At 44.3% G+C, this 27,273-nt stretch overlaps 1 protein-coding gene and 1 long non-coding RNA gene across 2 annotated transcripts in view; one reads left to right on the plus strand and one right to left on the minus strand.

The window, feature by feature from the left end:
• Positions 1–27,273, plus strand: part of LOC147692322 (sperm microtubule associated protein 1-like) — a 359,300-nt gene that overhangs the window by 57,257 nt on the left and 274,770 nt on the right. The gene's annotated exons all lie outside the window — the stretch shown is intronic.
• Positions 6,773–12,249, minus strand: LOC147692323 (uncharacterized). The gene is made up of 2 exons (XR_015300021.1): positions 11,898–12,249; positions 6,773–9,059 (listed from the first exon to the last, which is right to left on the minus strand). It is a non-coding gene; the product is annotated as an uncharacterized LOC147692323 (long non-coding RNA).

A 27,273-nucleotide genomic window follows, 5' to 3' on the forward strand; every position in this document is an offset into this window, starting at 1 on the left:
TTCAGAGCAGCTCCAACAAAGAAAAATAACCCTAAATTGAAATCTATATACTGTTGCAGACTAGTGTCAGTCTGGTCTATATCATCAATAGACAAAGTCCGTTTGTATCTGTTTACAGTCACATTATTCAATAATTTCACATCTTTATGATACGATGCAGGTGCCAGGAATACAGGTGGTAATAAAAATGATACATAACATACTCCACACAATCCAGCTGGTAATCAGTAATAACCTCTATTACCACATACAAAGTAATTGTTATGAGAAGCAAGAAATGAGATATTATTCAGACCATCAATATTCAACATGATAATACAATCACTAACACCTACAGGGATATAACCTACACTCTGTACACATAAATCTGCTTGTGCTTGGGCCACTGAAATCCCAAATGTCTCACTGCCAACAATGTCTCTAGTGTTCGTAAAAATATAGGGCGTTGAATCATTGTCCGGTCGATATTCTTCCCACTCCCATATAGTTCCGTTGGCTTGTGGATAGCCTTCTTTGTCCTGATGACATTTTTTATTCAGTCTGAAAAGCAGTTTGCCCACGGTTGGCTTCCTCGTAGCAAAAAGCAAAGTGTACCCCGCTCGACAAGAGCCATTATGAGAGAAAGGGAGAGGTATGAACGGTGTTCCCCCCGTCTTCTGATGTGCTGGCATCATCCCACATATCCAACAGTTTGTGGCATTAGTAGCTACATGGGTATGGTGCAGCATATGAATGAAAGTTTTATTCAAATACGACTGTCGATGCTTCAACTCTTGATATGGAAGTGTATAAAAGAAATGCTCATCTGGGACTGGAGTGGAAACAACATACAGCTCACGGGCAGGAATTTCATCCTCGACAAACCATGTGATTGTAGCAACAGCTGCTAGAACAGCAATGAACCCTACAGCACAGAAAATCTTCTTCTTCTCCATCCGAACAAATGTACAAACAGTATCTTCCTGAAACTAAAGTGTTGTCAGAACTCTTCCCCCTAGGCAGCCGTTGTTTTCTTTACCAGCGGGCCAAGACGGGTATCGCTACACTAATGCAGGGCTGATCCCCCCTCTTGCCTCATCGGCTCTCCGTTTAACTGACCTAGGGACCGTTCTGACAACTTATCACACAACTGCAGGCTCTTTCCTTGGTCGTAGACTGTATCTCTTCTCTCCAGGGGCGGTCGGGTCCGGGAAGAACTCCTCAGATTCGTCAGGTACCACAGCACGGCCTCTCTCCGCAGTCAGGATTTCTCAATGGTCGGTCAATACAGCAGGCTCCACCAGTCCGGGTTGCACCTTCCGGCAATGCACGGAATGAATCCAGTTTCTCCGATTGGTGACTCGGACAGCTGTTCTCGTGGCAAGGAGAAACTGCTCGGGACCGCACCACCTCGGTTCCAGACTGCTCGACCTCTCAAATGACTTCACGAGGACGAAATCCTCGGGCCGGAGATTATGGCCCTCGCCTGTGGACCAGTCAGGGAGTGCTTCTTGAACCTGTTGATGAATGGAAACCAAACTGTCAGTTAATTGTGCCAAATAGTCATTAATTAAAACACAAGGTACATCATACTCTGAGCTTGGCTTGGGCACTCCCCATATATTCATGGGACGCCTGAACATGATCTCATAGGGCGTAAGGCCCGTCCGAGAATGTGGTACTGATCTGATAGACAATAATGCCAAAGGCAGGGCGACTGGCCAAGTCAAAGAAGTGGAAGCCTGTATCTTTGCGATTTTAAGCTTCAGAGTACCATTGTACTTTTCCACCAATCCTGCTGACTGCGGGTGGAACACTGCATGAAATTTTTATGTGATTCCCAATCCTTTCAAGACATAATTAACAGCGTCCGCTATAAAATGAGGCCCATTGTCACTCCACAACAATCTACAAACACCGTATCGAGGAAAGAATTCCTTCAATAACACCTTTGCCGTAGTAATTGCAGTATTGTCTTTCGTAGGGTATGCCTCAATCCATTTACTGAATGCACAAACCACAACTAAAACATATTTCAGATTATTACAGCGTTCCAGCTGAATATAATCCATTTGCAATACTTCAAAAGGTGCAGTAGGTGTTGCAAATCCTCCTGCTGGAGTTCGTGTCCCTTTACCTGGATTGTACTTTAGAAAAATCATGCAGGTCTGTACTTCTCTTTTAGCCGTGCTAGCAATCTCTGGATGCTCCCAAACTTGCGTAAGCAATTTCACAATTGCCGAAGCTCCAACATGTGCTAGCCCATGTGCCATCTGAACCATAGGTTGTACAAAGGCTGTGGGTAACTTCCACTTATCCATTTGTTTACTTCTCCAACAACCTTCATCATCCAACTCTCCTTCCTTAGACCATTTCTCCAGCTCTTTATCAGAAGCGGTCCTCTGTATCTCTAGCACTTCCTTCCTAGCATCGTGCCACCGCTCAGCTTGTGACTTCACAACGCACATAGAAGTGGAGCCAGGCTGCATCGCAGTTTCATGTGCTACTCGATCTACAAAAGCATTTCCTTCTCCGATTTTATCTGTCACTTTCTTGTGTGCACTGCATTTCACTATAGCTATCTTCTTTGGATAGGTCAATGCAGGTTATGTACTAACTCTCCGTACATTATCTATGCTCCATGTGATGTCAGAAAGCCCCTTTCCTTCCAGAGCAGGCCAAAATCGTGCGCTACTCCGAAAGCATAGCGGCTGTCTGTATAAACATTCACGCATAATCCTGCACTAAGCTCACATGCTCGTGTCAACGCTATCAGTTCTGCTGCTTGAGCGGATTTCTGCAGTATGCGTGCTGTCTCCACTATTGTGTGTAGCGTAGTAATTGCATATGCTGCTGAGGTAGTACCATCTGTTAACTTCAGGCAAGACCCATACACCCACAGCTCTCCATCCACATCTTTAAAGGGCGTGTCCTGCAAATCAATACGACCCTTTGTCTGTTCCTCAGTCACAAAGACACAGTCATGCGCTTCTTGAGCCTCAGGCTGAGTCACCGGAAATGGCAACAACGTGGCTGGGTTAAGTGTTGCACATCTCTTTAGTGTAATATGAGGAGCCAACAGTGTTAGCTCATATCCTGTTAGACGAGCACTAGTTAAGTGCTGCGTCTTTGTCTGATTCAAAACAGCATCAACAGCATGGGGGACCAACACCAACAACTTATGAGATAACACAATCCCCTCACTCTGGTGTATTGACACAGGTGTCGCTGCAACAGAGCGAAAACAACCAGGTAACGCTCGAGCAACAGGGTCAAGCACTGCCGAGAAGTATGCGCAAGGGCGTTATTTATCACCGTGCATCTGTACTAACACGGATAATGCGCATCCATCTCTCTCATGTAAGTACAATGTAAAAGGCTTCATGTAATCTGGGGTGCCTAACACTGGTGCTGAACAAAGGGCCTGTCGTAATTGCTGGAAAGCATTCTCACACTCATTTGTCCAGGGAAGGGGAACTGGAGTGTCCTTTGTCAAAAGCGCTAACAGTGGTTTAACTATGTGCGAAAAACCGAGTATCCACTGTCTGCAAAATGAAGTGAGACCCAAGAATGCTCGAACATCCTTCTGTGTAGAAGGTACTGGTGTGTCCAAAATTGCTTGAATACGATCTGGTGTAAGTGTGCGTCCCTCCTTAGACAAAAGGTGACCTAAGTAGGTTACCTTTGGTCTACAATATTGAAATTTCTTCTTCGATACTTTGTAATTATGCTATGCCGGAAAAGCAAGCAAAGACAGTGTTCACTTTTCACATTGGTCAGGGGTATCGGCCGCCAACAAGATGTCATCGACATATTGTATAAGTGCCACACCTTCAGGTAGAACAAAAGAATCCAATTGTCGTTTCAACGCTTGACTATAAATGCTAGGACTCTCAGTATAGCCTTGATGAACGCTGCAAAATCTATACGATTGATTATTCAAAGTGAAGCCGAAAAGATATCGGCTATCAGGATGAATAGGGATCGACAAGAAGGCGTTCTTCAAGTCTATACCAGAGAACGTGGTTGCAGTTGGTGGAACCAGAGTAAGAAGTGTCGTAATGTCAGAAACCACTGGGTGTTGAGGTATCACTATCTTATTCACCTCCCGTAGATCGATAATAAATCGATAGACCCTAGTATCAGTGTCTTTCCTCAAAATTGGTAGGATAGGACTGTTACACACATTGTATGGAACCTCTTCCACTACCCCCACTTTAATGAGATCCTGCACGATCTGTGTGGGTGCCTCCTTCCCCTCCTGTGAAATACAATATTGAGGTAGGCATGGCAACACAGCTCCCTCCTTTACACTGATGTGCACCGGGGGGAATGACCATCTGTCCCACATCAGTATCTGAAGTAGCCCACAAGGTACGAGGTAAAGAGGCCAATGCAGTATCTTCTTTAATCGTACACACCCTCTCCATTGTCGGATAGTTGTCGTTCAAAATAACACGCACTCCTTCAGGGGAGCAACGTATTGTAGCTCTAAAGTGCTTGAGTATATCCCGACCCTCAATATTATCAGGCGTGTTTGGGGAAAGCAAGAATGGACATGGTGCAACAAACTTATCTACATGAAGTGCAAGAGGTTGTGATAGTGGGCTAAGAGAACCCTATGGATGTAATTGTTAAGCCAGACAGGGGAGCCCTCGGAACCAATTGTTTAGACAAAGCACTACGAGTAGCTCCTGTATCAACCAGAAACCGATCAGTAGAACTCAAAACATGTGCTGTAACATAAGGACCCCTCTGATCAACTGGCACTTCAACTGATTCCTTACCCCATCCTACACAATCCTATACATACTGTGAGTCATGACATTCAGGGCGTTCGTACTCAGATATTTGGCATTGATTCCGACGATCAAAAACATTAGACCCAGCTTGCGGTCGCATATTGGAATCGAACCTAGCACAATCATTCATATTGCCCCTGGGGCCTGAAAAGCCCCCTCTATTTCTTATTGATCCTTGACCACGCCCTTGCCGCTGCGCGTGCAACAGTGGACACTCCTTAGACCAACGGCCCATCTGCTTGCAATACGCACATTGATCCCTAGCTAAATCTGTACGAGCAAAGGAAGAACCATAAGATCCTCGACTTCATCTATCGGTACCTCTATGGGGCGGTCCATACACTTGTGCTAACATGACTTTCGTTTTCAAATCCTTACACTTCTTCTCTTCATTACCCTTTGCTTCTAATTCCTGACGCTCATAATACTGAGCCATCATCAGGAGGGATGCCGGAGATGAAGTCGTCCAAGAGCTTTCACTTGCTTTTATCCGAGCTGCCACTCCTGGCAATAAATTTGAAACATACTTGTCAACAAAAGATGTCGGCCCGTGTCGTCCATAGCGACTGGCCGCTGAAATCATGAAAGGTTTCCTCAAATCGCGTAAAGAAATCTGACACTGATTCATCTACTTTCTGCTTACACGACGCTAACATAGTCCAATCAATCTTTTTAGGGGGAATCATCGTTTTTAATTTAGCCAAAATAGCACCAGGAAGATTTAAAATCGACTGGGGTGTTTTTTGCGCAGGTTTCCTGTTTCTATCCTCATCCTCGAGATCCTCCCACTTTGCCTTAAAAGTAACAAGATCATCTACTTTCCGCACAGATCGCCACATGTCGGGGGGTAATATAAGCCCAAAAAATAAATCAATATCAGGTAATGTCATAGTGCAAGAGTTTAGAGCCCCCTCAACTTCCTCATAAAAGGCGTCAGGATTCTTTCGTGGATCAGGTAATGGAGCTTTTAATGCCATAACATCCGCTCTATTCCAAGGAGTATAAACCGAATTATAAATGAAATACCCTCTAGCATCAGGAGAAGATTTATCTGAACTAGTACCCGCTCCTTTAGGAGGAACATACAAAGGTGCTGCCTCTCGCATAGGCCTAACATGCACTGGCTCAATCTTATCTGAATGAAAGATAGATGACTGCTTCCCGCCGCCACTTGGATTCTTTTGCTCCTCATCCGCTTTCTTTTTCCGCGCTTCGTCCCGTAGCCGTAACATCTGTAATGGCTGGATTTTCTGTTTAGATGGGATCAGCCCCCAGGGGCCCCTGTGACCCAGCCAAAACGTACTCACCTTCCGTCCTCAGGACTCCTCTATATCCAGGCACCTGGTACCTACCTGAGGATAGGGAACTCGCAATATACAAGCTCATATTATTAAGAACACCACTAAATCTATAGGGATACTAAGAATACTCACTGATTACTAGGGATATCCATACCCTACACTACACTTATTCACATCAGTTGGTCTCGCGGCCACCCTGACCCAGACCGTTCTACCCTAGGGCAGATCTGACACACAATCTGGTGCGTCTACACACGTGGGTCTGCAGCCCCAGTGCTCTCCTTTTCCAAAGCGTTCGCGATCCTGCGAAACATCCACGACAGTGTCCCCCCTGTCGCTCTCATTTAGTCTTATACCACAATCCGGTGGCTTTACACGGCAGTATCCCTCCCGCCGTTCTCATTAACGCCGCATATCAACGACGACCACATTCCTATGAACACCTATACATATATATATATATATTGGGATATTATCTCAGCTGTCTACTCGGGATGAAACTACAATAATAACTTTGAGTGTGGGTCCAGATTATTATGTATTACCTGCTCTTGGCATCAAAGGTTCACTCACTCCCTATTTATGTGATCACCACTCACCTGATTGGGATTACTCATCCATTCATGCACCTGGCAATTACCTAGAAGCGCCGTTTACCTTTAGTGAACAAGAATAGGGACTACACACCAGTTAGTTATAAACTGGGGGGGGTTTATTACAGTAATATAAACATTAATGCACATCTAACAAAGACTATAGGTAGAACACACCGCTTGAAAGAGAAGGATTACACATAACAGGAACACTCCGCTAAAAAGGGAAAAGATTAAGTGTAGAGTGTAAATGTAACTAATTCAGACTACCTCACCTATTAGAAGGAAGATTTCTCTCTCTGCCTCTGGTGGGATTAGGGCTCTCTCTGTCTCTCCCTCCTTCACCACATCACCACGCCTCTGGTTCAGTTGCTCCAGCTGACAGCCTTCTTTGATGCTCTCTGCACTGCTTTTCTCTCTCCTCATCTTCAGCAATCGTCTGCCTTCTTTCTCCATTCAAGAACTGCACTCTATTCTGCAGCTCCTAGCAGACATCCTCTCTCTCTCTGCAAGCTATTCAGAGCTCCAAGTTGTTCTGGGCTCCCAGCAGTCCTGTGCTCCAAGTTGTTTTGAGCACCACGCTGAACTGCACACCACGCTGCAATGACTTCCAAAACTGAACTGAACACTCCTCCTCTCCTGTAGCTCGCTATTATGGATTCCTCTCCCCTCATGGAAATTTCCACAGGAGGGCTGTCTCCTACCGAATTCCTGTGCCAGCTCCCAGGCTTTCACGCAACCGCAGTGGCCATCTGCTTGTTACGTCTGGGCCCAAGAGAAAAACACATTTCTCGGATAAGAAGCAGTCCTAACTGGATTTTCCCTCCAGCACAACAGCCTTAAGTGAAAACATTGCCTTCGCCCTAGAAAGCCTCTCTGCTTCCATCAAGATGGAGTCTCTCTAGCTTTAGGCCTGAAAGGGGTGAAATGCTCCTTAGCTCTGTCAGAATACCTACATGAACCATACCAATATGTCTAATATGTCAAAGCCAATAGGCAATAGACAGGTTAAAGTCAAGAATAAAGGCATATTAAGCAGCTATCCTCTTCTAGGTCTGGAAAAAGGGTTTAAAAGGGCCAACACAGGCTAAGAAGGCCTATACTAGATGCGAGCAAGAATAATGATCTATTATCACTGCTAAATAAAGCCAAAAACCCTGCCATAACATTGCACCCTAGATCCTTATCTTGCGAGCATCTTGTAAACAACAACAACCATCTAAAGAAACATCAACACAATCTATCCAACATAGGCTAAAAATACCTATCCTAGATGTGAGCAAGATTAAGATCTATATCACTGCTAAATAAAGCCCAAAAAACTCTGCCATCCACCCTTAGATCCTTATCTTGCGAACATCTGACAAACAATAACATCTAAATAAACAAACATCAACACAATCTATCAACAAATCAAAACCTAAAAAACTCCCTAAAAACAATGACAACTCAAGAAAATTCTACCTGAAACTCAATTGTAGGGAATAGAAACCTAAAAACAAATCAAAGCACCCTTGACTCGAATGCTGAAACATATCTGAGATTGGATCTGATAACAACAGAAACTAACCAAAGCATCCTCAAACTAAATGTTCCTCAACTTCTAATGATAACTGGTGAAATCTAGTGATGTAGGGACTTATGTGTTGAATGAAAACAGCAAGGGGCCTAAATGGGCCTACTTCGGACAACTTAAGGCTAAATGAGGCCTACCTACAGTTGTGAACATAAAAACTAAAATGTGTTTCAACTTCTAATGAGAGAACAAGAAAGGGCCTAAATGAGCCTTACGTACTATAGGCAACTTAAGCTAATGATGACTCATGAAACTATTGGTGTAGGTGCTAATATGTGAGATGAAAATAACAATAGGCCTAAATGAGGCCTACCTGCTGACATTTGTCAATTTAAAGTGAAATCTGAAAAATACAATTGCAAGGTCTGGGCAAACATTAATACATAATCATAAAACATTTTAAATCGCACGGTGAAACACAAGTGCGCACCATCATTGAAAAAAGTCCTTCATTTGGAAAAACTATAATAGGTGACATATTCTTTTAAAAGTGGGGCCTGCTTGTAGTGAAATTGCAGGCCAGGGAATTAAATAACTTAGTCATAATAGGTGACACGTTTTTTTGCTTTAAAAGTGGGGCCTGATTGTCCAAGGGATTATTTAATGTCCAAATTCTTCAGTGTAGGCCACCACCCTGCATCCTGGACACTTCCTCCAATGGGGCCATCCATCACCCGGTCTGGTCTGGTCTGGTCTGGTCTGGTTCCATCATCCAAAACAATAAACTAAAATAATAACATGAAAATAAAAAGCTAAAACAAATAAAGGGAGTGGGCAGACGCACGCACGCACCCCAACTGCAGCCATCCTAGAAACAAGAGAACCAGTATCATTATTCTTGTAAAATAAAATTTTCCATTTAAAAAGCACCCCGGGTGCCTTTCATTATTGAAAAGGAAATATCCTAATTAATTAAAACATTCAAAATTTAACTTTTAGTAACATTGAGTGGGGCCTAACATACCCTAATCCTAACTAAGTCAGTCTCACCCTTCTGGGCAAGAGACATGCTACAGTGTGAAAAAAAAAGAATTTGGAGTACCGCCAAATTATGACAGCATCAGCAGGGCACTGCAAGCCTCCCATTTTCCCAGGTCAGAATCTGAAGAGCAGGCCACCCCGCCCTTAAATAAACAAGCCGTGCGCGGAAGAAAATTGGACTGTAGCCAATCATAACACACTGGGACGTGATCGAAACCTGCAGAATGAAAAAAAAGTTCGTCTGCGCAGACCAGCTGGTCTTGCCAAGGTCAAAAAACAAATCTCTCCTGCCTTATTTTGTAACTAAGAGAAGCTCGAGTTTAACAAAAACAATTCTGTTACAGTGCATTGCCAATTAAAAAAGGTCCATTTGTCAAAGAGAAATAATTTGTAAAACAGCATAAAAATGCAAATACATTTCAATATTGTATTTAAGGTCACATTTATAAAAACATACATTTACATTTTAACATTTTCATTTCAAAGGCAAATAGTTGCCAGTCACTAATTAAAAGCACATGTTACCATGCACAGTCGGGCAAGATTTATTATTTTTAAAGCAGCACATTCCTGTCTAGATGGAAACCCCTCACAGAAATAATTAATGAAAACAGCTCGTAGCGTGCACTCTAACGGGCTATATTATCAACATTTCACTCAGTTTAAAAGAACAGCTTTCTCCGTAATTCACTGGTTGATTTATAAGCACTTCAGTTTCCAAGGTGAACCCACACAAATTCGTAGACGCATTTCAAAAGGAATGTGAAATGAACAGAACCCTTCTCAAAACACAAGATGTTACCTTTCCGTCAAGAAACTGACAAAGCACGTAGGCTGACCAAGGAATCAAAAAAAAAGTCAAAATCAAACCATCAAAAATCCTTAAAATAATTCACTGACTTTTATAGTCAGGTCAGATAACCATGCATGTTGACAGCATGTAAAAAATAAAGGCTGCCACCTCAACTCAAGATATTAACCCTTTGGCAGCTCAAATGGAAACATTTCCCCAACGTCCATTTATACATGGGAAAATCATTAGCACATTTCTTCACGTTTACAAATGACACGTACATATTTTCAAAAACGTTATCCCCAAGCACCCGAGAAAGATCCAGCTCTCTCCTGCCAAACGTAATGATAACATGCCCTGTCCAAGCCATGACCACATGGCGCTATTTACAAGCCATATTTACAAGACAAGCCTTTCACAAACAACATTTCCAAGGCGCAATGCACAAGGAACACAACAGATCAACATGAGAACCTGCACCTCACAAATCACAAAAATATGGCGCTATTCACAAGGAGCTATATTCACATAACTCCACAGATCATAGAACAATGAACACATTTCACATTGCACAGCATAAGCAGATGCAGCAAGCAATTGAATGGGCAATTTAAAAGCATTTTTTACACACATTTATACAATTGGACCATCACATAGATGTAACTGGCTTTCTCATGTAATGCCATCCTTCAACTCTGACAGTTTAAACACCAAGATGAAAACCATTCCTTCCACCCTGAATAAACCAAATGCCATGATGAAATACAATCTCCTCACGCTGCAACTGTTCAAGCCAATAGGTCTAACAGGCTACATAAACTGCAACATTAAGCCAGATGGAACTAGCATTCAGGGCACTCCCTCAGAACACATGGGCAACTCTCTAAACACATGGCCAGGCACACAGGCTTCGTAAACTGTCCGACTACGCCAAAATGTAATGGCTGGATTTTCTGTTTAGATGGGATCAGCCCCCAGGGGCCCCTGTGACCCAGCCAAAACGTACTCACCTTCCGTCCTCAGGACTCCTCTATATCCAGGCACCTGGTACCTACCTGAGGATAGGGAACTCGCAATATACAAGCTCATATTATTAAGAACACCACTAAATCTATAGGGATACTAAGAATACTCACTGATTACTAGGGATATCCATACCCTACACTACACTTATTCACATCAGTTGGTCTCGCGGCCACCCTGACCCAGACCGTTCTACCCTAGGGCAGATCTGACACACAATCTGGTGCGTCTACACACGTGGGTCTGCAGCCCCAGTGCTCTCCTTTTCCAAAGCGTTCGCGATCCTGCGAAACATCCACGACAGTGTCCCCCCTGTCGCTCTCATTTAGTCTTATACCACAATCCGGTGGCTTTACACGGCAGTATCCCTCCCGCCGTTCTCATTAACGCCGCATATCAACGACGACCACATTCCTATGAACACCTATACATATATATATATATATTGGGATATTATCTCAGCTGTCTACTCGGGATGAAACTACAATAATAACTTTGAGTGTGGGTCCAGATTATTATGTATTACCTGCTCTTGGCATCAAAGGTTCACTCACTCCCTATTTATGTGATCACCACTCACCTGATTGGGATTACTCATCCATTCATGCACCTGGCAATTACCTAGAAGCGCCGTTTACCTTTAGTGAACAAGAATAGGGACTACACACCAGTTAGTTATAAACTGGGGGGGGTTTATTACAGTAATATAAACATTAATGCACATCTAACAAAGACTATAGGTAGAACACACCGCTTGAAAGAGAAGGATTACACATAACAGGAACACTCCGCTAAAAAGGGAAAAGATTAAGTGTAGAGTGTAAATGTAACTAATTCAGACTACCTCACCTATTAGAAGGAAGATTTCTCTCTCTGCCTCTGGTGGGATTAGGGCTCTCTCTGTCTCTCCCTCCTTCACCACATCACCACGCCTCTGGTTCAGTTGCTCCAGCTGACAGCCTTCTTTGATGCTCTCTGCACTGCTTTTCTCTCTCCTCATCTTCAGCAATCGTCTGCCTTCTTTCTCCATTCAAGAACTGCACTCTATTCTGCAGCTCCTAGCAGACATCCTCTCTCTCTCTGCAAGCTATTCAGAGCTCCAAGTTGTTCTGGGCTCCCAGCAGTCCTGTGCTCCAAGTTGTTTTGAGCACCACGCTGAACTGCACACCACGCTGCAATGACTTCCAAAACTGAACTGAACACTCCTCCTCTCCTGTAGCTCGCTATTATGGATTCCTCTCCCCTCATGGAAATTTCCACAGGAGGGCTGTCTCCTACCGAATTCCTGTGCCAGCTCCCAGGCTTTCACGCAACCGCAGTGGCCATCTGCTTGTTACGTCTGGGCCCAAGAGAAAAACACATTTCTCGGATAAGAAGCAGTCCTAACTGGATTTTCCCTCCAGCACAACAGCCTTAAGTGAAAACATTGCCTTCGCCCTAGAAAGCCTCTCTGCTTCCATCAAGATGGAGTCTCTCTAGCTTTAGGCCTGAAAGGGGTGAAATGCTCCTTAGCTCTGTCAGAATACCTACATGAACCATACCAATATGTCTAATATGTCAAAGCCAATAGGCAATAGACAGGTTAAAGTCAAGAATAAAGGCATATTAAGCAGCTATCCTCTTCTAGGTCTGGAAAAAGGGTTTAAAAGGGCCAACACAGGCTAAGAAGGCCTATACTAGATGCGAGCAAGAATAATGATCTATTATCACTGCTAAATAAAGCCAAAAACCCTGCCATAACAACATCTCATCCCGCAACGCAAACAGCCGTCGAATCGCATCGTGACCTGAGAAAGAGGAAGAAGACTTTACGCAATTCTTTAGAATCATGTACCACATCATCAGGTTCAAAAACATCGGAATATTTCCGAAAAGATGCAATCACTTCATCAGAAAGAGTTTCAGTAAAATATAATTTCTCCCTATCCTGCCATCCTTCAAGAGACTGCATTTACTCAGGAAGAGAAACAGTAGCCTTGATTATTTGGTAAGCAATCTTCCGAAGGTCAGCCATACGATCGTTCGATAACAGAGACCGCGTGTCTACCTTGTCTTGGGGCAATCCAAGACCCCCTCTCGGAGCAGATGGACCAGCGTACGGAGGCGGAGAGCGATCTAATAACGAAAAATCATCAGGTTTATTAAGGACAGGATAAAGAGGCTGCCGAACAGCATACTGGCCAGATATCTGCAATCTACGTTCCTTTTCCTGTTTCTCTTCTAATTCCTTTGTTTCACGCCTTTTCAACTCTTGCGCTCTCTCACGTTCACTCTTTAGTTGTTCCTTCTCAAACAGCGCTTTCTCACGTTTCTCGCGCTCACGCACTTCTTTCACCCACATACGCACACATTCAAACATATCTTGCCTCACTCGTCGCATACACATTCACTGCTCCACATACTCAATTTTTCGCAAATCAAACGATCCATACAGAGGCCAACGAAACTCAGGATCCTTTTTGGTGTATTTTCTCCAAAATGTGCTGTACATTATAGGGGAAAGACCAAATTTCACATATATATCCCTATTCGGTGTCCCCTGCGGGGGAGCCGGCTGTGATTCCTCAAGTCTTAACCGGTCACTTCCAAAACAGCAGCACCACTTACGGAGTGCGCTAAAAACAGGCATGTCAAAAAAGAGTGCAAAATATGCAATATTATAAAAAATGGCACTTAACACGTTGCGCCGCTCAAATCCAAAGAGCAGGAGAAATATCTCCACATTGCCTGCCTATATGTGTTGCAACGCATATATCCCAAATCCAAAACCAAATATGACTAGTCCCACAAAACCAAATAGCCACAGCAAGCGTATTCTAAAACTGCCTTGCCAACCCAGGTTTCCAAAAGCTCGCAGCAAGTACCGTAAAACGGCTCTAACCAACCCAGAGCATCCAGATTCCAACTGGCAAGTTCCAAATTCGCCCAAATGGCCACTGCATGGCAAACCGACAGAAGAGATCTCAGTCGAGGTCCGGCGCCACCCAGATGGTCAGATCGGAAAGGAAGGAAGAATACCTCAGGATGCCAGGACTAAAGACGCCGCTGGCAGTGATCACGTCACCGGCAAGGTTTCAATCCTTCGAGCATCCGAGTCGCCGATGAGCCCCACGTGTCGGGCGTCAATTGATGAATACAGGCCTCAGCAAGGCCTGCGAGTGCAAAGGGTTCGCCCTTCTGTGCACAAAGTCCTCAGACTACACAAAGAATTTGGCACGGAAACTGAAAATACAAAAACATAGTTTAATAAACCTTAAAAAGGTAGTACTACAGCCCACACAACACTCTACAGTATTGTACAAGGTAGCACAAAGACCTCGAGTACACAGTCCCCTTTTATACACAAAGAAGGGTCTCATAAGTAGGCCGGTACAACTCAGAACATGATTTTCAACCATATATGGACATTTCTGAACATGATCAATACATGGGTGGAGTTAACGGTTCTTGAAGCCCGCGGAAATGCACATTCCTATCTATGCTAATCAAAGACAGATGTGACTTCTACTGAGCATGCGCTAGACGCACAAAGGGTTATTTATAGACTGTTGCTGGGCAGACTCCAAGGGTGACTAGTAAAGAGGTAGGACTCATCACATGGCGAGCACATGGCAATATGTAGCAAACAAAATGGAGGACAGAAAACAAAATGGAGTCTGCCCGTATAAAGAGATTGAGCGGGAAAACGCAACAAGTGAATTACGATATCATGTCTTTAGCTAATGCTTAACACTATCGCTGTTTAATTTACAACAGCCTGATCTTAGAATTAGTTATGTGGATTGTCTTTTAAATTGTGCAATGTAAGTAAATCAAATGATTTTAAACTGATAGAATGCGCTTAAAGGGTGTTTACACTTCTGTATTGATTTTAGCACCACTTTCAGATGGATTTACTGTGTTGAATATTGCTATATTGATCTTAATTTGTCATTTTGGGATCTTAATCATTTTAGTATGTGTTCATTGTTTTTTATGGTTTACTTGTTTTAAACTGAATCAAGATTTTGAATCTGAATCTGACTGGACGGACTGATCGGATAAGGGAATCCTTACAGTATTAGAACTGCCGCAAGTATCGGATTTGAATTCCTTAGCAGTAATTCTGGATGAATCCAGTTTGAGCCCCAACAAAAATTGAGATGCACCCAGTTGAGACACAGTCTGCAACAAGCTCTATTACCACTGGCTGACCCTTTCACCCCTCTATAGTGAATAAATATTTTAAAGGATTGGGCTCTTATACGGGGATCAACACTGGGTGGCACACAACTGCTCAAATAACTTCACTCCCATCCTTGTCTAACCTCCTTACAGGAAAAATGCCCAAAAAAACTCTGAAAGGAACAATCAAACTCACATAGGACTGAGCTACTTGTAGAGCACGACTGTGGCCAGCGAGAGGCAAAACTGAAATTCAGTTTCTTTAAAGTATTACACGATTGGCAACTGAACCCCACCCCTCCCCCAAAGGTTTTGCATGGCCAATTTAACACGCAACGCACATCCGATTGCTGAACATGTGAACATATTACATTTGATATGGTCCTGTTCCTCTCTCCAATTTTTCTGTCAGAGAGTGATATCCACCATTAACGTTTCTAATGCTTTAATCTTGCAACCAACAACAGAGCACTTTTTTTTACATTACACTATGAACGGCCCAGATCTGAATTGGTACACACAGAGGTGGGTTGACCACCCACTCTGGTGGTCTCTAAATTGTCTTTTCTAAGACTCTTGAGGCAATAAGTCCCCCCTGGCACAAATATTGGATACAGGAGAGCACAGTAACAACATCCCATGAACAAATTACATATTGCCTAATGGTCCACACTCCTATTTTTGTTTGTATTTGGAATTCCTTTGTTTCGCTGAGTACCTCAGGATGCGACTATTTTTATCGTCTCCCTCATTGCATAGCTTGAGCTGATCTGCTTGCCCACCATATTAATACTAATCATCAGCTATGATGCCTCCTTGGAGAAGGAGCCTCTTTCCTCTCTTACCTTTGTATAGTGATGCCTGATCTGTTACAAATTGGTAATTAATTTGTTCTCTTTTAAATCTGAGTATACATTTTTCATTTATTCCAAGCGTTGCAGGAAAAATATAGCTGGATATATGGCCCTTAGTTGAGACTTCGAGATATTTCGGTACATATATATGCACATACTCTGTGCTTATTAATGATCCAGATGTTTATTTTCTTTTGTGCTAAAAAAATCTCAAAAGAAACTTTGAGCCGCATGGAACGAAATGTCCTAGCAAAGTCATCGATTCCGGCCCTTTCTAATAAAGGAGATAGTAGGCATTGCTGGCCAAAGGAAAACGCTTCAGAATGATGCATTTTACAGTTTGATTTGAAAATAACGTGGCCAAAAACTGCACAATTACCAGCATTTACTTCTTTCTTTCTTTGATTTATTCTTTCCTTTTTCTCTCCACCTTTTTTCCAACTAATTTATTTCCTCTATTTTTATTCGCCTCTCATTCCATTTTTTCATTTTTCTTTTCTTCTAGCCATTCTTCTTTCAGGTGTCTTTTGAGATCTAAGTCCTTCCTTAGATTTACATATGTCCTCCTGCTTTCCATCTTTCCTTCCGTAGTCCCATTCTCACATTCTTGTTCCTTCCTCACTTTTTATCATCTCCTGAGCTTCCTTTGCCCTTCTCTTATCTCTCTTCTTGAGTTCCTTCCATTTGCAAGTTCTTTATTTTCTTTCCTTCCACCGACCTTGTACCCATCTCGCAATTCTTCTTTCCAATATTTCATTCTATTTTTAGCTTTTCTTTCCTTCTCTCTTCCCATTATTATGTCTGTGTTTCTTCCTGCTATCCCTTTTTCCAAGTGTAATTCTTTTCTTTCCATCCCATTATTTTTCCCTTTCTTTCCTTCTCTCCTTCTTTCCATTCTTTTTTTGTACCTAGGTTCCATTCTGCGGTCCTTTAACTTTTCCACCCTGGACCCTTCTAAGCCAGAAAGTTTCCGACCTATTTCCTTGCTTCCGTACTTGGCTAATGTGGCGGAAGCATACGTGAATTCCATCTTGACAGGTTTTTTGGAGATTAATGGGATTTGGGAAGAATCCCAGAACGGATTCCGCGCCAATCATAGCACGGAATCGGCCCTACTGGCCGTTATGGAACAGCTAAGGATGACACAAGACATGGGTAGCACCCCAGCTGTGGTCCTGCTGGATTTGAGTGCGGCGTTCGACACGGTCTCCCACGGGATCCTTCTAGGAGACTGTGGGAGATAGGAGTCGGAGACGGAGCTCTGGATTGGATCGTGTCATTTCTATCTGACCGTTAATTCCAGGTCCATGCTCTGCCGAACTCATCCAGCAGATTCCACTTGGACTGCGGTGTCCGACAGGGTTCCGCCCTCAGCCCCACGTTGTTTAACTGTATGTCCGCTCCTTGGCCATGCTGGCCAGGGAACGTAACATCAAATTAATTTCCTATGCGGACGACACGCAATTGATCTTTACCTTCTCTAATGACACCGTGGGGGACCAAGCCAAATTTCAAGAAGACATCTTGGCCATTTCCAGCTGGCGAACTGCCTCCAACTGAATTCATCTAAAACCGAGGTTCTCCTTATTGGCAGTGACACTCAGAAGTGGGATGAGCATTGGTGGCCCCCTAAATTGGGCCCGCCTCCTAGAAGGAAGTTAAAAATTTGGGTTTGATTATAGACAACTCACTTACCCTTGAATCCCATGCCAAAAGAGTGGCTGGCACTTGCTACGGCCGCCTACGTTCTCTTAAACCCATTCTTGGCTTCCTTGAACCCTCTATCCGTCAGACAATCGTCCAAGCTATGGTCTTATCCCATCTAGACTATTGCAATGCCCTTATGCTTGGTTCCAACTTGACAGTCACTAACAGACTGCAAAGGGCTCGGAACACTGCTGCCCGCATTCTGTTCGGACTGCCGAAACGTTGCCATACCTCCCAGTTTCTGCGTAGATTGCACTGGCTGCCTGTCAACCAACGCATTCAATTTAAAACCCTTTGTCTCATTCATAAAATTCTCTATTGCCTTGGCCCTCAAATCCTGCAGCGACTCTGCTCCTTCTATGTCCCGTTGCGTGCTCTCCGCTCTGCGGACCTCTCTCTTGCCTGTACCATCAAGATCCGAAGGTGCAGAACCGGGGGCAGGTTATTCAGGTATCCGGCCCCGAAACTCTGGAACTCTATCCCTTTAAGAGTGCGTACTACTACTAACCATATACTCTTTCGAAAACACATCAAAACCTGGCTGTTTTCTTCTGTTTAGGGTTCCCCTGTGATCTGGCACTCTGTCGCCTCCATTCTGGCCGTCCTGTAATTAGGCATGTCCGCAAGCGCCAGGACGCCCTGTTGATGGGGTAGCCATGTGCTATATAAACATTATAACATAACATAACATGGTTCAGTATATATAATTTAATTAACAAGAGATTTCACAAAAATGAAATGCACTGTCAATTACATGGACAAAAAAACTGAACCAATGACTGGCAGCTCGTGAGCTGTAAAGCCACTTCAAGGCACCAACCGCTTTACAGGCCATTCATACACCTTTCATACCAGACACACAGAAGACCATTCAGACCACCAGGCACAAAATCTACACATCACAACATTTACAAAAAAAGTGACAAGGTGCATTCTGCTTCAAAAAAATAAATAAATAAATACACAGATATCAAGTTTTCAAACACACACACATACATACTGGTTGGATTTGGCATGAGGGTGAGTGATGGTTCAGTATATACCATTGTATTAGCAAGTGATTTCACAAAAAATGAAATACACTGTTAATAATCGAAAGGACAAGAAACAGAACCATTGACTCAAAGCTTGTGAACTGTAAAGCCACGACAAGGCACCAACCTCTTTACAGGCCATTCATACACCTTTCATACATGTGACACATACAAAACATTCATACCACCAGCCGTGGACCCATCACATTACTACACTTCCACCAGCAGACAACGCCAATCAAGGGCCCATCACTTTCACATGCACACATTCCTGACACAGCAACTACACAAAGTCATGGATTACATGGAGTGGCACTCAGCTAGCACTGTGTGTAGTAACCAGCATTAAGTCACTTCCCACACACCGAAAGCCAAGCACCAGTCCACGCACACCACCAGCCAAGCACCAGACCACACATACCGCCAGCCAAGCACCAGCCCACGCACACCGCCAGCCAAGCACCAGTCCACACACACTGCAAGGACAGCACCACTGCACACGCACGACCAGCCAAGCACCAGTCCAGGCACACCACCAGCCAAGCACCAATCCAAACACACCACCAGGCAAGCGCAAGACCACGCACACCACCAACCAAACACAAGACCACACACACCACCAGCCACACACCAGTCCACACACACCACCAGGCAAGCGCCACTCCACACACACCGCCAGAGAAGCTCCAGCAGACACTTCTTCCTATGTTCAGCCTCTTTCCCGATTTATCATTTGTGATTCTGTTTCTTTGAGGCATGAGTGTGTTTTAATTAAATAATGAATTGTACTTTCCAGTGTGTTAATTAATCGTTATTTCTGGTTTATTGAGGTCATAGTGACCACTGTTATATTACCCATTCAGTACCTTCACTATCCCAACACTACCCTTCCCTGTCCATTTCTTTAGGGGTATAAAATGTGATCAATTATGAACTTATTTTATGAATGATTTTTATGGTACACGTTGTGAATAAAAACAATGTTGTTATCATTTTTTGTATTAATTCAAGCTATTTAGTTATGATTTATTCGTTCTAGTATCTGGGACCATCCTGTTTGTATCAATTATTCACCCAGGTTCCAGCGACTTATTGGGTTAACCCGTGTTTTTACAGCACAAGCTCCAGCCCAGGCACACCACCAGCCAAGCACTAATCCCAACACAACACCAGGCAGGCGCAAGACCACGCACACCGCCAACCAAGCACCAGACCACGCACACCGCCAGCCAAGCACCAGTTCACAGACACCGCCAGCCAAGCACCAGTCCACAGACACCGCCAGCCAAGCACCAAACCATGCACACTATCAGACAATGGACACTACACGCAAACCAACATCATACTTCAGTTTTTTTTCAATACAAATAAAAAACAAAAACAAATTGCATATTGATACAAATCTACTAACACAACAACTAAATCTAAATACACTACACAAATGCCAACTTTGAAACGGAACAATAAGTTTTAAACAATAGAGACCAGCCTGGGGCGCTAGAGGGCGCACTGCGGAATGGCCGCCTTTTGAGACAGCTCCGCCGGCCGGAGCTCAATAACGGGTGAAAATAGCGAAAATTTGGTGTGACTAATCACGAAAAACGACAAAAAACGGGATCGGAATGTGAAAGGAACTGATTGCTGTGAAAGGTTTCCTGCACCGCGCACTGGTGACCCAGATTTTGACTGTTGTAGTCGGAGCCGGTGTGGACGGCCAGAATTTAACATGGCGGCCCCGTAAACTTAAGGGACCGAGAAGACCGGCCGCCCTAATAGCTCGGGAGCGGAACTAGTGTACAACACCGACACGCAATCCCAGCATCTGTCTTGCGGAGTGTTGGACCCAGACGAAATACACAGTGTGTGCACGTTCGAAGACGAGAGGTACAGCAAGCGGCGCTGCCTGGTGTGGGTCGTGTGGAGTGTGCAGACTCGTAGACGGCCGTTGTGTAATGGTCAAGCGCCATGGGCAAACCAGACAAAGTTCAGACCAAACTGCCGTTCGACAACAAAAAAGCCATTAAAGGAGCCACGGCACCAGCGGATGCAGAGATGGACACAAGCGCAGAGTCGCAAAATACAATGGAAAGCACCCTGAGAGCTATCCACAAGAGTTTGCAAGACGTGCATAGCAAACTGGATTCCATCACACAGAGAGTGGATAATATGGCTGCGAAGCTCGACAGACATGGGGAGAGATTGGAAGAAGCAGAGACAAGGCTATCTGCGGTAGAAGATGAATCACATGCGACGACACAGAAATGCTCCGAGATGGACAGAGTACTGGAGGTAATCCGAAACAAGTCTGAGGAGTTGGAAGAGAGATCCCGCCGCAATAATGTGTGCATAGTAGCAGGTGTCCCGGAGTCGACCAACACGGGGAAGATGGAGACATACGTGGAGGATTTGCTGCGATCGATCTTTGGCTCTGAACACCTGTCGACTGTGTTTATTGTTGAGCGGGCGCACAGAACACTCGCGACAAAACCGAAACCGGGTGCCCAGCCTCGCCCGATAGTAGCGCGTCTGCTCAACTATCGAGATAGGGATGTAATATTGAAGATGGCAAGAGAGAAACAAGAGATTGAACATCAAGGTAACAAGCTTCAATTTTACCTGGACTTCACCTTAAATGTGCAGATGGCGTAAAAAGAATTTGCATCGGCAAAACAGAAACTAAGAGAGATGGAAGTTCTATATGCAATGCTATACCCAGCACGATTGAAAATAACCAAAGATGGTAAATCGATCATATGCCAAACTCCCAAAGAAGCGAACAACTACATTAAACGACTGGGGCAGCGCAGACGGGAACAGCGGCGACAAGAACAAAATCGTGACTCTGATTGATGCGGGGAAAAATGTCAGACGCCAAGTGGTAAGAAAGTGGGAGATGTGACCATCCACCATGTGGCGGACACTGCTCGCACAGACTTCATACCCATGACTTACATGTAGCAGAACGTTCTTCACCCAGATAACTCATTTCATTTGACACTTGCTTCTACTGTAGATCAAAAATAATGCCTAGGTTGAACATATGTTGATGGTCTCATGTATGTATAAGACAAGTTATTTAACACACAGTTGGAGGAGCTGCGTTACAATCACAGACGTTAGCTACTAATGTTATTCTATTTGATCCAGCAAGTACATATGATATGTGATGGCTAACTGTTGGTGAGATGTACGAGGGAGGGAGTGGGACACTACTGTTCGATTATCTGCTGGGTTGATAAACTTTGTGCTTGTGAAGCTAAGACAGATAAAGTACGCAATGCACAAGCTACAAGGTGAACACTGGAATAGTATAACACCATGTCACAACAGTTGCTGAGTAATGTATGAGATCACTCTAAAAATATGTAAAAGGAGGTCTGCAAATCTACTCCCTATCAGGTTGAGGAGTATTGATGGAGAGAAGGGGGTGAGGTGCTGGGTGGATGGTGCTGTGTCGCATGGAAGACAGGAAGGCGTCAAAAACGTACCTAAATATAGGAAGCAACTACGAGAAAAGGGAGAAATGTATAGATTGTACTGTTACACGTACACTATGGACACCCCTCCGGCCACATCCATTATGTTGGATGGAGTCGTGTGACCCCAGCGGACCCCCACACGGGGTGTCCCCCCATGTTGGCACATTGTTAATTTTTGTTACGTTCGGGGTATGTCTTTGGCATAATTGGGGTGCTGAAGTGGGCGGGGGTGGAAGGGGAATGTTGGGGATTGTTGGATTACAGAACTGTGTTAGAGAAACACTGCCAGACTTCATAAGAGACATACACTGCATTGTATACTATGTAGACAAGCTAGGACGCGCAATGAAACCGTGACTGTTTGTAACACCCGGGAGAGGACAATAAACCCGTTAAGACAAACTGATGAACGCACAACTGAGTAGATTAAAACTGCTAATCTGGAACGTACGGGGGCTCAACAACCCTAAAAAAATCAGGCAAGTGTTGGCTTATCTAACAAGGTTACACGTAGACGTAGCATACTTCCAAGAGAAGCACGTAGACCCTAGAGCAAGCACACACATTGGATGCCGATGGGCAGAAGCCTCCTATAGCGCTGCATATTCCTCCTACTCTAGGGGAGTAATGATATTGATACGTCGAGGGTTGCGATTCTAAATGGAACACACCTATACTGATAATGAAGGGAGATATGTCATAGTGACAGGAATATTAAGAGGACATAGAGTCCACCTCCTGAATGTATATGCTCCAAAATGTGGATGATCCACAATTTTACACGTCAGTATGGGCTAAGTTAACGGACCTTCCTGACAATCCGATATTGTGGGGGGGTGACTTCAACATGGCACTAGATGATGAGATTGACCACTGCAGAACGTCGACAGAGACACATAGGAGAGCACTACACGTGCTAAAAGAAATAATGCTAGACAAACATCTAATAGACTTGTGGCGAATAAAGAATCCCAACAAACGGGAAGCTACCCACACAACAGCGGCCTTTATTAGCTGGTCTGGAATAGATTACTGGATTGGGTCACACGAAGTGGTGCAATGGGTAGAAGAAATAGAACACCTCCCAAGGACACTATCCGATCATAACTCTGTGTTATTAACGATAAAACTGCCTGTTTATGTGCCCCCCCCCCGTTTAGCTGGCGATTCAATGGAAAAGCCCTGAAGGACGAATGTTATCGTAACACAATTGGTAAAGAAATAGCTGACTATTTTGAAAATAACAAACCTACGACGAAAGACGCGGGGTTGTTGTGGGAAGCCTTCAAGGCCACAATAAGAGGGGTCTGTATCAGCACTAATGCGGGCATTTTAAAGGGCTTATGGCAGCAACTGAGGAAGACAGAAGCTGACATTAGAAAACTGGAGTTAGAATACACTGAGTCACAAAATCCGGCTATACTGGGTAAAATTAGGCTCGAACTAACAAAATATCAAAAACAAGCAGATGAAGAGCTAACATACATACATAAACGGCAAGTAGCAAGAGACTATGGTGAGACGGGAAGGCCAGGTGCGACACTGGCAGCTAAAATATGTGGGCAGAAACCACCTCCAGTAGTAGAAGCGATAAGGGACCAACATGGGGTGAGGAGACACGATACTAGAGGCATACTAGAAGCATTCCGACACACCTATGGCACATTGTACCAATCAGACAAAACTGCTGGGCTGACGAAATAGATGAATATTGCGATACAATAGCGTTGGCATGGTTGTCAGACACACAAAGACAATACCTCTCACATCCGGTAACAGAGGAGGAAGTGACAGAGGCGATAAAATCACTACTGAATGGAAAGGCGCCGGGTCCTGACAGATTCACTGCTGAATTTTATAAAGCCTATGTGGATTTATTAGCCCCACATATAGTGGATATGTTAGGAGACGCGTATGAAAAAGGTGAGCTGCCAGCCTCCCTGAGAGAGGCAATGATTATCGCATTATTAAAACCAGAAAAAGACCCGGAGGCATGTGACTCCTACAGGCCACTCTCCCTAATTAACCTTGATTCCAAAAATACTGTCTAAACTGTTGGCAACGAGATTACAAGTCTTAATGACGAGACTGGTACTGCCGGATCAGGCAGGGTTTATTCCCGCGAGATCCACGTCCCATAATACGAGGACTCTGTTTGCATTGGCACACTACCTATCCCCAGAGACGAAAGCAGCAGCAGTATAGTTAAACGCTGCAAAGGCATTTGACACCATTGCCTGGACATACCTACACACAATATTGCGAAGAATGGGTTTCCCACCATTATTTCTGCAATGGATTGCGTTACTCTATACTAAACCCGTGGCGAGGATCAGGGTCAACAAATATATTTCTGAACCAATAAACATAGAAAAAGGCACACATCAGGGATGCCCACTATCGCCCCTGTTGTTCGCCATAGCTATAGAACGGTTAGCATGTAAAATAAGGCAAGAATACAAACACTCAGCGTTACAGTTCCCCCAAAGACCACTACACATCTCGCTGTATGCAGATGATGTTTTTACTCTATGTCAAGGACCCGAAAGAAAACCTAAATCCGCTATTAAGAGAATTTGTTAAATTTGGATATCACTCTGGGTTGAACATTAACTGAACGAAATCTACAATAATGCCCCTAACTGATAGTACATTACCTTTCCAACTAGACTACCCTCTGGACTGGCAAACAGACCCAGTGCGATACCTGGGTGTCTGGTTCCATAGAGATCCAGAAGTGGTGATCCGAACAAATTAGGGCAGAGTGCTGAGTGTGTTGGAACAGAAAATAGATCGGTGGATACAATTGCCGCTGTCTATGGCGGACAGAATTGCCATAGTGAAAATGGTACTGCTACCAAAACTACTTTATCTCTTTACTAACATCCCCATAAAGCCACCAGCACCAGTGTTCCAGGAGATAAGAACGGTCACCTTAAAACTGATATGGGCGGGTAAAACAGCTAGAATAAACCTTCATATGCTAACATTACCGTATGACAAAGGAGGGTTTAAGGTGCGTGATTTCCTCCTATATTACCTATGTGCACAGGCACAATATGCGCACTACTGGTTTCACCCCACTCCATACATCACACATGTGGCGGTGGAAGAGGGAGACGCCCTCCCGATACCACTGAACGCAATAATATCACACACGCGACCGGCACTACATAAAAAAGACATCAATACAGTGGATACCACGACGAAAGCATGGCAAGAGATAGTGAAGAGGGTGGGTAAACAACCGATGTACGTGCCAGAGTTCCCACTGCATCATCACTCGGCTCTTTCAGTCACACAAGAGGCAGTGGGAATGGATCTGCTCAAACAAGTGGGAATTGACACCATAGGTGATCTGTATCAGGGGGAGACAATCAAGAAACTAGAAGAGTTGAAATATATACACAACCAAACGTCATTATTTAAATTTACATACTATAGACTACAGCGAGCGTTGAAAACATACTATCCAACTTACCCTACAGAACCGGACACGTTACTGACACTGCAATTGCTCATCACATCAGCTAATTCGAAACACTTAGTGTCTAGACTGTACGCTTCGTTGCAAGCTGAAATAGGTGATACCGCGGACAAAACGATACAAAAATGGAATGCGTGTCTGGAGGCGCCGCTAACAGAGGTGGAGTGGTGCACGGCTGGCACGATCACTGGCATATTGCCACTGAATGGAAATTTAAAGCTGATACACATCAGATACCTGCACCAGACATACAACACGCCCCAAAGACTACACACATATGGGTTACGCGAGGATGCACGGTACCAGAGATGTGGAACAGATGATGCTAATTTCATTCACATGGCATGTTATTGCAGGGAGGGGGCTCTTTTTTTGGTTGGAGGTGACTGAACTGCTGAGTAAGATGGTGGGAATTGTGATTCAGTGTACCATACAGACATGTCTGCTGAATATACTGCACAATGTTAAAGCGAGAAAACGCAAATTCTGTGTACTGGCGCTACTATTGGCAAAGCGGAATGTTGCTGTCTGTTGGGGGGGTAGGAAACCGCCAAGAGTGAAGCAATGGATAAATTATATGATATATTGCAAGGACAATCTCAAACTGTACGAAGAAGAATTGCCCCCATATGCACGACCTAAGGACTACTGGCATTATCTGGTGGACTATTTAACGACTTTGGATGAACAGTCAGAGTAAAATCGAAGAATTAGGGGCTCATTAGGATGGAGGAATTTCCGCATCCTCCGGGCCGGTGGAAGCCACCGCCGGCCCGGAGGATGCAGAAATTCCTCTGCGGACCCACCAAAGACCCACCGCCACATTAGGATGGCTGGTGGATCCTGCTTTTCCGCCGCGGTTGGCTTACAACCGCGGCGGAAAAGCACTAATATGGTGACAGTGTCTCTCAGACACCGTCAGCCAGATTAGGATGGGCTCAAAAACATGCTTTTCCGCGGCGGCTTTTCCGCCGTGGAAAAGCATGTGTAAGTTCACTGCGGGGGCCCATTGAGGGCCCCCTAGGTGAAGGGGGATGGGGTGCACATGGGGGGTACCTATGGTACCCCACAGCATTTGTGTGCACGGTGCCTGCCGCTTTCTGCACACAAATGCAATGTGTGCATTTTTACCATTGCGGCGGGTGCAGCTTGAAGCTGCAGCCGCCGCAATGGTAAAAATAGAGGATGTGACCGCCAGGGTGGCGGTCACATCCTAATTGCACAGGAGGGACCTCCGCAGGCCATGCAGAGGTTCCCTCCTACTCTGGGGCCGCGGACGGACGCAAGTCCGTCCGTGATCCTAATGAGCCCCTAAGTATGGTGTTTGTGGCGTGATGTGTCTACAGTGTAATAGTATAGTGGAGATGGAGTGTTGTAATACAGTTCAGATGTATGAAACATTAATACCAAAATGTTGGGCATCGTGTGCCCCTTGTTGTTTTACTTGAAATACCAATAAATAAAATATATATAAAAAAAAAAGAATAGAGACCAGCCTGT

The sequence above is a fragment of the Lissotriton vulgaris genome, chromosome 9 (assembly GCF_964263255.1).
Source record: "Lissotriton vulgaris chromosome 9, aLisVul1.2, whole genome shotgun sequence".
Taxonomy (NCBI): Eukaryota; Metazoa; Chordata; class Amphibia; order Caudata; family Salamandridae; genus Lissotriton; species Lissotriton vulgaris.